We start from the raw sequence: 12,927 nt of genomic DNA on the forward strand, positions 1-12,927 counted from the left end.
GGGTGGACAAAAGTATTGGCACCCTTTGAAAAATCATGTGATGCTTCTCTAATTGGTGTAATTAACAGCACTTGTAACTTACCTGTGGCACCTAACAGGTGTTGGCAATAACTAAATCACACTTGCAGCCAGTTAACATGGATTAAAGTTGACTCAACCTCTGTCCTGTGTCCTTGTGTGTACCACATTGAGCATGGAGAAAAGAAAGAAGACCAAAGAACTGTCTGAGGACTTGAGAAACCAAATTGTGAGGAAGCATGAGCAATCTCAAGGCTACAAGTCCATCTCCAAAGACCTGAATGTTCCTGTGTCTTCCATGCGCAGTGTCATCAAGAAGTGTAAAGCCCATGGCACTGTGGCTAACCTCCCTAGATGTGGACGGAAAAGAAAAATTGCCGAGAGATTTCAGCGCAAGATTGTGCGGATGGTGGATAAAGAACCTCAACTAACATCCAAAGAAGTTCAAGCTGCCCTGCAGTCCAAGGGTACAACAGTGTCAACCCGTACTATCCGTCGGCGTCTGAATGAAAAGGGACTGTATGGTAGGATACCCAGGAAGACCCCACTTCTTACCCCGAGACATAAAAAAGCCAGGCTGGAGTTTGCCAAAACTTACCTGAGAAAGCCTAAAACGTTTTGGAAGAATGTTCTCTGGTCAGATGAGACAAAAGTAGAGCTTTTTGGGAAAAAGCATCAACATAGAGTGTAGAGGAAAAAAAAAGAGGCATTCAAAGAAAAGAACACGGTCCCTACAGTCAAACATGGCGGAGGTTCCCTGATGTTTTGGGGTTGCTTTGCTGCCTCTGGCACTGGACTGCTTGACCGTGTGCATGGCATTATGAAGTCTGAAGACTGCCAACAAATTTTGCAGCATAATGTAGGGCCCAGTGTGAGAAAGCTGGGTCTCCCTCAGAGGTCATGGGTCTTCCAGCAGGACAATGACCCAAAACACACTTCCAAAAGCACTATAAAATGGTTTGAGAGAAAGCACTGGAGACAAAAGAAGAATGGTCTACAATTCCAGCAGAGCATTGTAAGAAACTCATTGATGGTTACCGGAAGCGGTTGTTCGCAGTTATTTTGGCTAAAGGTTGTGCAACCAAGTATTAGGCTGAGGGTGCCAATACTTTTGTCTGGCCCATTTTTGGAGTTTTGTGTGAAATGATCAATGATTTAATTTTTGCTTCATTCTCTTTTGTGTTTTTTTCATTGAAGACAAATTAAATGAAGAGAATAATACCAAAGAATTTGTGATTGCAATCATTTTCAGGAAGAAACTGAGTATTATCTGACAGAATTGCAGGGGTGCCAATACTTTTGGCCACCACTGTATAAACTTTGTTTTGCTTTAGTAGGTAGACATTTCTAGAACAGGATGTCTTGATAGGAGCCGCAGAGGGGCTGCGTGGTCAGTACTGCCCCTTGCAGAACCTTTGTTGGGTTTTAGTGTGTGAACCCGAACTCTATAGTTCAGGGTTCATACGGTATTGAACTCCGAACACTGACTTTTCCCCGGAAGTCCGTTTTAATGTTCGGGTTCGGTGCCTAATAAAGTTTGTTGAAAGGCTGCAGGTCAGCCAATCTACAAGCTTTTAGGCTGGAGCCATCACAGCCATGCCAAGTTTTGGCATGGCTGTGATTGGCTGGCGCACCACGTGACCCGGCCTGTATAAATGCCATATCACGGGTGTTGCCGCCATTCTTCTTTATTTAACGTAGGGGCAGGACGCCACTAAAGTGAAGGACAGTGTTAGATTCTGTGTGTACTCTGCTTCCGTCTCTGTGGGAGTACTGTGCCAAAAAGCCTCTGTGTACGTGCCCTGCAGACATCTCTGTAGAAGTACTCTGCCAAAGGGCCTCTGTGTGTACGGTGTACGCGACACATCTCTGTGGGAGTACTGTGCCCAAAAGCCTCTGTGTGTGTGCTCTGCACACGTCTCTGTAGAAGTACTCCACCAAAGGGCCTGTGTGTGTACTGTGACGGCAACACGTCTGTGTGGGAGTACTTTGCCAAAAAGCCTCTTTCTCTTCTCTACTGTGCGTTTTTTTGGGGGTGGAAAAAATGAGGAGAGCATCAAATAAGGGATATGGCTGTGGCGCTGCTGCTGCTGGTGGTGGTGTAGATGCCGCAGGGAGAGGATGTGGTCGATCTGTGCCTTAGATGCGCCCAAATGAAACACCGTCCTCTGCTGCACGCAGGCGACAGGATGTTCTGTGTCATGTTCTGGGGCCGAGTACCGCTGCACAAATTGGGAGGCCAGAACATGTTGAAGCGGTGTTAGATTGGATGGCTGAGAGTGGCTCCAGTTCCTTTGCTTGATCTTCCACCCGGTCCACTGCAGAAAGTGCACAATTGGCATCTTACGTCCATGGTCATCCGGCTTCCACCTCACCCACATGCAGATCAGGCAAGCAGTCTGAGCCCCAAGTCATGCAGCAGTCTCTTCTGCTTTTTAATGACTCCGCTAGCTGTGGTTCCGTGGGCCATCCACCTGGCCCTGCCCCACAAGTGGAAGAGATTGAGTGCACTGATGCCCAACCACTTGTTCAGTTGGAGGATGATGAGTACGTGGGAGGGTTAATGTACACGGTCAGCGGCCGACCCCTGGCCAGCACGTCAGCTGCTACTGCCCACAGCACCGATGGACTGAGCACACCAGAGCCAGCTCAAAGGAGCTCCCTGGTGTGGCATTTCTTCAGGCAATGTGCTGACGACAAGAGATGGGTGGTTTGCACGCTGTGGCATCAGAGCCTGAAGCGAGGCATAAATGTTCTGAACCTGAGCACCACCTGCATGATGAGGCATCTGAAATCAAAGCACGAGCTGCACTGGAATACACACCTGAAAAACCAGGAAAGATCTGAGGCTCCTCCTGCTCCCTCTTCTGCTGTGGTCTCGGCAGCATCGACAGCACCACCACCATCAGTGTCACCGAGCATTTCCACACCGTCCCATGTGTTGTGGTAGCCCCTTCCAAGGAGAGCTAATTTGGGTTGAGATACAAACGATCTCCAATATTTCTGCCGTTATTGGTTCAAATTAAATAAAATAAATACGATGCATCGGATCTAAGAAAATAACACACAGCCGGTGTCTGAGTGTACAATTCTTGTCTGCCCTCAGATCCCAAGCAACAAGTATTTTATTACACCCCAAGAAGAAAGGGGAATGGCTACGTAGGTAGTATATTACCTACAAAAGATAGTATTTTAATTGGGAAATAACAAGGTAATAAATCATGGAGACTCCTGAATTCCTTTCTAACTAGCTCTGTACAGTTTATTTCTCTAACAAAGAAAGCTTAACACAGACAGCTCTATATCAGAGACAATGCCCTGTGTTATTGCTTTTATGAATAACACTTATAAAGCTAATGCTAAAATACAAAATTATCAAAGATATATGAATTGTCTAAATAATCAAAGCAAAGTATAAATATTTACCATAACAAGTGGAAGCGTTCAGTTGTGAAAAAAGAGAAAGTACCCCCTCTACCCACCCACGAGCCTGGGTCCTGAATGACAGCATTTCACAATTCCTGGCCTTTGAAATGCTGCCATTCCGGCTGGTGGAGATGGACAGTTTTATAAAACTGATGGCGGTGGCTGTCCCGCAGTACATGGTTCCCAGACGCCACTACTTTTCCCTGCACACACGTTACGGAGAAAATCAGGTGTGCACTGCGTAACTCCATCTGTGGCAAGGTCCATCTAACCACCAATGCGTGGACCAGTAAGCACGGACAGAGACATTATATCTCCCTAATTGCCCACTGGGTAAATGTAGTGGTGGCTGGGCCTGAGGTAGAAGGCGTTCTGGCACACGTCCTACCACCACCGAGGATTGCTGGACGTTTCTCTGTCCATGTTGCCTCCTCATCCGGTCAGCATAACACCTGCACCACCAACTTCAGCACAGCCAGGGGGAAACGACGGGTAGTTCTGAACCTCATCTGTTTGGGGGACAAATCCCACACTGTACAGGAGCAGTGGACGGGGATCAAACAGCAGACAGATGAGTGGTTGGTGCCGCTGAACCTCAAGGCCGGCCTGGTGGTGTGTGATAACGGGAGAAATCTCGTAGCATCTCTAGGCCTGGCAGGTTTGAAGCACATCCCTTGCCTGGTGCATGTGCTGAATTTGGTGGTGCAGAGCTTCCATAAAAATTGTGAGATGTGAGAGCTGCTGCAGAACGAGCGGGCCGTCTGTGTGCACTTTCGACGTTCTCACCCTGCTGCTCTCCTGTCTGCGCTGCATCGTCACCGCTTTATATACGACGTACCCACAAGGCGGAACTCCACCCTGCATATGCTGGAGACACTGTGCAAGCAGCAGCAGGCAATAGTGGAGTTTCAGCTGCAGCACACATGGCTGAGTCGCTTTGTGGAACAACCCCACTTCACCACCAATGAATGCGCCTCCATAGGGAATGTGTGTGCCATGTTGCGCTGCTTCGAGTACTCCACCAACATGGCCAGCGCTGATGACGCCATCATCAGCGTTAATATCCCACTTCTATGGCTGCTTGAAAAATGCTTCAGGCGATGATGGATGAGGTCATGGAAAAGGAGGAGGAACAGGGAGCTTTCACACCATTATCAGGCCAGTCGTCCACACGTCTCGGAGGGTGGGCTCCCGTACCAACAGCGGCTAGGTACACAACTGTCCAGCCTGGGAACAGTTTTGGAGGATGATGAGGAGGAACCGTGTTCACAGCATGGTGGTACTCAAATCAGTTCATGGGCATCACTGGAGCGTGGCTGGGGGGATACAGAGGACTCAGACGATACACCTCCCACCGAGGACGGTTGGTCATTGCCTCTGGGCAGCCTGGTACAAATGAGCCAATACATGCTGCTGTGCCCTGCTGGATCCCCTCTACAAGGACAACGTACCATACTTCCGTCACTGGAGCATGATAGGAACATAGGGAAATACAAGTGCACACTAGTACACGCACTACTGATGGCGCGTTCCCACCTGACAGTATGGTCTCAGTGGAAGAGCAAGGCAGAGGAGGAAGTCACCAACGTAGCTGGGACACCGGCACCACCTCGGAAGGGAGGGTTAGCATGGCCGAAATGTGGAGAGCTTCCTCAGCACACCACAACTTCCAGCAACACTATCTGATACGGTCCGTATTAGCAGGAGGCAGCGTTTCAACAGCATGGTAGAAGAATAAGTGTCCACACGTCTCCACGTACTGAGTGATGGGTCTGCCCTATTTAACTTCTGGGTCTCCAAACTGGACACATGGCCTGAGCTTGCCCTTTACGTCTTGAAGGTACGGGCCTGCCCTGTGGCAAGTGTACTGTCGGAAGGTGTGTTTAGCATGGCAGGAGGTGTGATCACAGACAGGACATCCGCCAGTCCACAGCCAACGTGGGCAAGCTCACATTCATTAAAATGAACCAGGTGTGGATCCCACAGGACTTGTCCGTACCTTTTAGCTGACTAGAGAAGTAGACCAGCCGCACCCAGCCATTGTCATACTCAACCGCAGTTTGTTCCTTCTATTTGCCATTCCCAATGTTTTCGGGACTCCCCGAATATAAAAAAACAAAAAGTGTTGGCTACCTCCTCCTCCGCCTTTTTCACCTACAACGCCACGTCCACCGCCACTTGGGCCTCCACCTCCTGATTCAAGATTGTTGTTTTTTTTTTTTTTATTCTATGTTATTTTAAGTAATTTCCCTAAAAAACAAACAGAAAAACAGTGTTGGCTACCTCCTCCACCTCACCCGCCTCTTCCACCTCCGCCTCATGGTTCAAGATTATTATTATTATTTTTTTTTTAAAGTCATTTTCCTATCCACATTTGTTTGCAGGGCAATTATCCTGCTCTTACCCCCATTTTAATTCCTTTTGCAGCCCCCTACCCCTTACACTAACCATTTTACAGCACCGAAGTTGGGGTCCTCAATGACTTCTATTGGTTCGGGGTCAAGTTCAGATTCCTGAACCAAAGTTTGGACAACAGTTTGCCCGAACATCCACAGGAACACTCATCGCTAGTTTTAATCTTACTGTAGGCAACGTTAGCATGGAGTGAGATTGTTCTCGTAGGTTTCCTTTTGGGTTCTCTCATAGGTTTGTGGCTTCCTCTATAATTGGCCCCAGTGTGTGTCTGAGATCGGGGGACCTTATTGTGGGGACTAATATGAATGATGATAATGGGGGGACCCTGAGGAGCGGTCAGTCAGGCTAGGTAGGTCGGGTGAGTTGACACTTTCAATGATTGTTTCTCTCCATCTTTACCCAACCATTGGAACTTGTACCAGTGACTCAGAAAACGACAAGAACAGAAAAACGAATAAAAACAGCTTTCCCGTGCGAAGAACTTTTCTGTTGGAGGAGGTTGATGGACAGGCCTGGTCCCATGCTCCTCCGCCAGCAGCCATTGTATGGACAGGGGCGCTGTGCAGCCTGTGAGGAAGGAGGAGGAGGAACTGTAATACTTGTATATTAGTAAGAGCCAGGAAATCACGTCCAACAACACGTCTGCTAAAATGAAGGTACAGTGGCCAACCCCTTTAAGTTCTGTCCTTTCCTATTTCTAATCCCAGTTCTTATTTCAGTTCCGTTCTCATTCCTTATATTTCGTGGTATCTCGGTCCTTATCTGGATTTTATCTCCGTTCTTCTTTCTGCTCATATCTCAATTTGTATCTTAATCTTTTATTCCTTTTCTAATCTCAGTTTGTATTTTATGCTGCATTTAAATGTTGAAATTTCATGGTGCTCAGCAGCACATACTGGTTACACAGGACAATGTGCTGCCTAGAACTAGATGGGCTGTCATCGTACACAGCAGCACACACCGGTTACACACTGTGCTGCCGAGAACGATAAAGGCTGTCATCGTACTCATCAGCACACACGGGTTACACAGGACGGTGTGCTGCTGACGCGCCCCTTGGGCCGTGGGGTACTCGGTGCCGGACTGGTCGGTGCTGGGGATGTCACGGTGGCAGTGACTCGGTCCGTGACCCAGGGCGGTCAATTAAAGGGGAATAAAATAAAAGGAATAAAGTTTTTATATATAATGTTCGTGACGCCACCTGTGGTATGCGGCTATATGGAGCCGCCGCTGCGGTGCAGATCCGCTGGAGCTGAAGGTGATGCAGCAGAGTTGGTTCAGCTCTCCACAGGTAGAGCTTAGCTCCAGGGCAGTATAGATGGTGATTTGGTAGATGTTGCTGTGCAGTGTGGTGCAGGTGATGGCGCAGATAATAATTCTAAGACACAGTGGGGTGCAGTCTTCAGATTTACTCACAGTTGTCAGACTCCAGGTTCCCAGTACCAGGGTATCCTCCCACGCCGTCCTGTATTCACCAAGGCAGGGGTTCAGCAATCTCCCAGGTATTTCAGGAGTACTTAACGGGACCCCATGCTGTGTGCCTTCCTTGGTCGTCTTCCTGCGCTGGCTTTCACCCTCCTACCCTGCGCCTCGCAACCAGTGTCCCAAGCCGGTAGTCTCGGATCGGATTTTGGCAGGCAACGTGCTGTCCCCTGAATCCTATGCGGCCACCTTTTTGGCAATATAGTTGCGGTAGTGAGCAGCTGCACCCTGAAAGTACAGTAGCCTCCGGTTCCTAGCTGAACCTTGTAGTTCTCCACTAGTTAGGGGCCGGTCTCCTTTGCGGCTTGATCCCTCCACATCCTGGTAGATTCGGGCGCACGGGTGGCATCCGCACTTCCCGTGCCCCTGGGATCCCCTCTGTTCCTCTTGAAGCCTTCCCTCTGCTCCCGAACTCTTCCAGCCTGTCCTCCTGGGCCTCTCAGTCTAGGTCCGCTCCTCTCTCTCCTGAGCAGAGCTCCTACACAGTTCCTGCTCCCACTCCTCCTCTCAGACTGGACTCCTCTGTCTGCCTGAACTCTCCCAAGATGGTTCCCTTTTGTACTCCTACTCAAAGCGCTCCCCAGTTCTGCTTCCTCCACCCACACCCACTACATGGTTCCCCCTCTCTCGGTTCCCCCCACTTCCAACCAGGGACAGGGCTCAGCATAAGCCAGTGCATCTTGCCCCGCCTGCTGGTCTGGAGTAGTGTAGTGTTGGATGCAGGTGGGTGGATCGCGGGCAGTACTCCCTCCTTACCTGAGAGTGGGGCACCACACCTCTGGGTGAGATGCAGTACCTCTGTGGCGACTGAACCCACAGGGGCGCCACATTGCCAAGAACGATAAGGGCTGTCATGGTGCTCAGCAGCACACACTGGTTACATAGGACGATGTGCTGCCGAGAACGATAAGGGTTGTCATTATAATCAGCAGCACACACTGGTTACACACTGTGCTGCCGAGAACGATAAAGGCTGTCATCGTACCCAGCAGCACACACTGGTTATATACGATGTGCTGCCGAGAATGATCATTTTTAAGCAAGCATTTCTCCAGATGAATGAGTGTGGTTCTCACTTATCAGGTGATTGACAGCCGGTTTACACTGCACAATGATCAGGACGAGCGTTTCTGGGAACACTTGTTGCCAATAATCGTCAGTGTGAATGCCCCTTATGCCCGTTCGTCAGTTGATGGCTGGCGTATTTACAGCGGCAGATAATCGTAAATTCCTGGTGTAAAAGCATAATTAGTCCTTACCTCTGATTATATCATTCCTTATCGCAGTTCCTATAGATGGGCTGATGATCAGACAATAAGCTTTCATTGGAGCGCTGCTTCCCGATTTATTTAGTTCATATTTGGGCTTTTATTTGGCTTCTTCTATCACTTCGTAGTTCACATCTCATCACTGATCCTTTATCCGACTCTTATCTTGGTGCTGACCTCGGTTATCTCCGGTATTTCAGCTCTTTTCTCCTGCTTTATCTCGGTGCTTATCCTTTATCTCCTCTTTTATCTCACTTGTTTTTCCAGTTCTTATATGTGCACAGGAAATATAAGACTTATACAGGACTTTCATCACCAAAAGTGACTTTATTACTGGAAAGAGATCATACATAATAGACGTGTAACTGCTCCGGTGCAGCTCGGTGCCGTGCAGCCATCCTCTGAGCTTGTCCATAGCCGGCCACACACCTTCAATAGAAATAGGTCAAATGCGAATTCGGCCAACGGCTATTTCTCTTTATGATTTCATTGGCCGATCCATCCTAAATGTGATTTCAAAGCAGAGGGTGGAGAAAGCGGCTCCCGGACATCGCTAGTGTCAGCTTGTCTACCTTGAGTACAAAAGAATCAGTTGTACAAATTCAACCTGCTTGAACTTTCTGCCCTCAACATCATCAGTTGGGGAAGAGTCTGGTGTTCTCCAAACCCAAAAAGTGGTCAGCCGCTCCCACCAAAACTCTATGTAAGACCAAGTGCCCACGTAGCGTTTTTGCGGCGTTTTTACGGCTGAGAAAACGCTTGTAAAACCGTCTGCCATGCAAAGCAATGTGAATTCGGATGTGCTGTGCACATGATGCGCTACTAAGCGCGCCGAATTCGCATTGCGTTGCAAAACGCAGCAAGACCATTTCTACCGCGATTAAGCTGCAAATTCGCGGCCATTGAGGAACATTGAAACGCAGCAAACCCGATGCGAATTTGCAGTGTAATCGCGGTGCGTGTGGTACCCAGGATGAAGAGGAAACTACAACCCCTCTTCATCGAGGCTACCACGCGGTGAAAAAAAAGAAATAAAAAAGTTAAAAATAAAAAAAACCTGTATGCTCACCTCTCCGGTCTTCTCCCGGCCGCGTCCTCTCTCCTCGGCGTCCCGCGGTATACTTGCAGAACCTGCGGTGATGTCATTTAGTCAGCTAATGGTCACGCGACCGCTGACGTCAGCGGTCAGGTGATGGTCGTGTGACCATCAGCTGACTAAATGACGTCACCTCAGGTCCTGCTTTTTAATTCTTTTTTTTTTTTTTTTTATACTATAGATGCAGCATTTAAAGCATCTAAGTTGGTCACATAATATAAATCCATGCCAGTCAAGCACTTTTCCAAGTGATGCTCAAAATCGCTTGGAAAAGTGCTTGAAAAAACGCATGTGAAAACGCTGAAAAAACGCTTCTCTCTGGCAGAAAAAACGCATGTAAATCTGCATGCGTTTTTTTCTGCCAGAGAGAGGCAAAAACGCTCTGCATCAAATCTGCTATGTGGGCACATAGCCTAAGAGGGTTATTCCCTATGAATAAGATAAGGGTTAACATCCTGATGGCTGAGCGTCTGACCACCGGGACTCCAGTGATCTCGAGTTCCAGGCTCTACAGACTGAAGATGCAGATGCTGGACCTCCGCTCCGTTCATTGTCTATGGGTCTGAGTACAACTCAGCTATTTTCGGAAGTCCCATAGATTATGAATGGAGCAAAGGCTGAAAATTCAAGACTCGTTACAGAGCCCTGTTCTCTGGCTTCCAAGATCATTTGGGGGATACCAGTGGTCAGACCCTATGGATCCCCTCCCCCCCTGGTTAACTTATTTTTGATTTTTGGGAGAATAACCCTTTAAGGACAGATGCAGCATTAAAGGGGTATTCCCATCTCCAAGATCCTATCCCAATATGTAGTAGGTGTAATAATAATATTAGCAAGTACCTCCAATTAGAAATGTAGTATAGTATTTTTGATTCGCTATGTCTCTTTCCTCATGTGCAGGCATTGCAGGACCTTAGGTATCCATGGTTATGACGCGCCCCCTTGGGCCATGGGGTACTCGGTAGCCGGGCCGGTCCTTGTTTGGGGTAGTCACAGTGACAGTGACCCGGTCTGTGGCCTAGGGCAGTCAATAAGAAAAGTCAATTGGGGAATAAAGATAAGATTTGTGACGCCACCTGTGGTATGCGGCTATAGGGGGCCGCCGCTGCTGTTCAGATCCACTGGGGCCATTGGTGATGCAGCAAAGATGGTTCATCTTTTCACGGGTAGAGCTAGGCCTCAGGACAGTTAAAGAGATTAATTTAGATGTTGGTGTAGTGCAAGGCAGGTGACGCAGTTATTAAGTCAAGGACACAGTGGGGTGCAGTCTTCAAGTGTTTACTCACAGTTCTTATGAGGTTGCAGGTTACAACTGCCAGCAGGTTATAACAGCCCACCGCGTACTGTGTCCTCCGGGGAAGTGATCCAGCCAACTGTCAGATAACTTGGGTGCACTTGATCGGGACCCCCTTCTTGTGTATCTTTCCCGGGTCGTCTCTCTGCGCTGGCTCTCGCCCTCCTGCCCTGCGCCTCACACACAGTGTCCCAAGCCAGTGGCCCCGGGCCTTGTCGGGCGACGTCCTCTGAGTCCCCTTGGTCCTATATGGCCACCTTTTCAGCGAATGTGTGTGGGTTTGGCTACGGCACTTAGAGATACCGCAACCTCCGGTTTGCTAGCTGAGTCTTGTAGTCCTCCACTAGTCTGGGGCCAGTCCCCTACTGCGACCTGATCCCTTCACGGTCGGGGTGAACTCGGGCGGACGGGTGGACTCCGCACTTCCCGTGTCCCTAGGATCCTTTCTCTCACTCTGGAGCCTTTCTCACTGCTCCGGTCTTCTCTCCTCACTCGCGGTGACAGACTCCTGTCACCAACTCCACTCCAACTCCTACTCCTACTCCCTTTCTAGATCTTTCTATCCTTCTTTTCATACTACTCTCTGTCATGTGACCCACGTCACCAATTGTCACTCAACGTGGTCCCCTCTAACTTCAGTGCTCCCCTAAACTACTTCCTCCACCCACCTCCTCTACTTAGTTCCATTCTCCAGACAGGGACCGGGTCTGTGCTCTCCCTCAGGAGCAATCTCGCCCTTCCCTAATGGAGTGGTGTGGTGTTGGATGTGGGTGTGTGGGTCCCGGGTCAGGTAGTGCTCCCTACTTACCTGAGAGTGGGGTACCACACCTCTGGCTGAGATGCAGTACCTCTGTGGCGACTGGACCCGCAGGGGCGCCACAGTTACGTCCACTGATAAAGTCACAGTTAGTTAGCTGGTTGCTAGTGGTCATAGCCATGGATACCTAAGGTCCTGCGATGCCCTGCACATGAGGTAAGAGACATAGCGAATCAAAAATACTATACTACATTTCTAATTGGAGGTATTTGCTAATATTATTATTATTACACCTACTACATATTGGGATAGGATCTTGGAGATTGGAATACCCTTTTACCCCACTGTTATGTTTGGGATTGATTTATTCGTTACTGATTGCTATGGGTTATTGCTGCCCCTGTGGTGCTGAAGTCTTATTGCCATGTAAATATCACTCTGGGCCATATTATATCAGGGTGCTTGTGGTTTACTTGTATTGTCGTAGCTGCAGATGATCGCCGTGGCCCATGCTCTGCAGAGCTGCCGCCTTGTGGGAAGTAGGACGTGTTTTTCCCATTTTAGGTCTAGGACCAGACATTAGGAGATCAGTGCAAATGGAAAGCAAATGGCATATGTGCCAGAATGTGGCTTACGATCAGTCTAGGGCTAGGTCCCCTTTTTTTTTTTTAAATTAACCTACACACATATCGATGACAGTTCTTTGTTTAATTACATGTACTAGATTAAAAAGAAAAGACAGTTTCGTCAGCATCCTAGAAAAAAAATCCAGAAACATTTTCATTTAGACTTGTTATTCACCTGTCATGGCTCCGGGGCCAGGGTTTGTTCCCTTCTCCTATGTCTGGCTCCCCCTGTGCTAGCCCACACTGGGTTACTATGGAAGGCGCCTCGGATGTCATCATTCAAGGTCTTTTAATGCTGATTCAGGCGGCTGTGTGCTGCCTGAGTATTCAGGTGGTGGTTTACTCTGCAACCACATGCGTTCCTGGAGTCAAGTCACACATTCAATTATTTTTTTTCATTTAAAAGATGTCCCATTTAAATTCTGGTTACAGGAGAATTCGGAGAGAAGGTGCCATCTTTTGTGCCCTTACCAGACGGATATGAACTTCCCTATTATAGTACACCAGAAGACCCCCCACTAAGAAGACTGGCCATCCATGAGAGG

The sequence above is a fragment of the Phyllobates terribilis genome, unplaced genomic scaffold (assembly GCF_046119375.1).
Source record: "Phyllobates terribilis strain yellow unplaced genomic scaffold, ASM4611937v1 Scaffold_7__3_contigs__length_470593459, whole genome shotgun sequence".
Lineage (NCBI taxonomy): Eukaryota > Metazoa > Chordata > Amphibia > Anura > Dendrobatidae > Phyllobates > Phyllobates terribilis.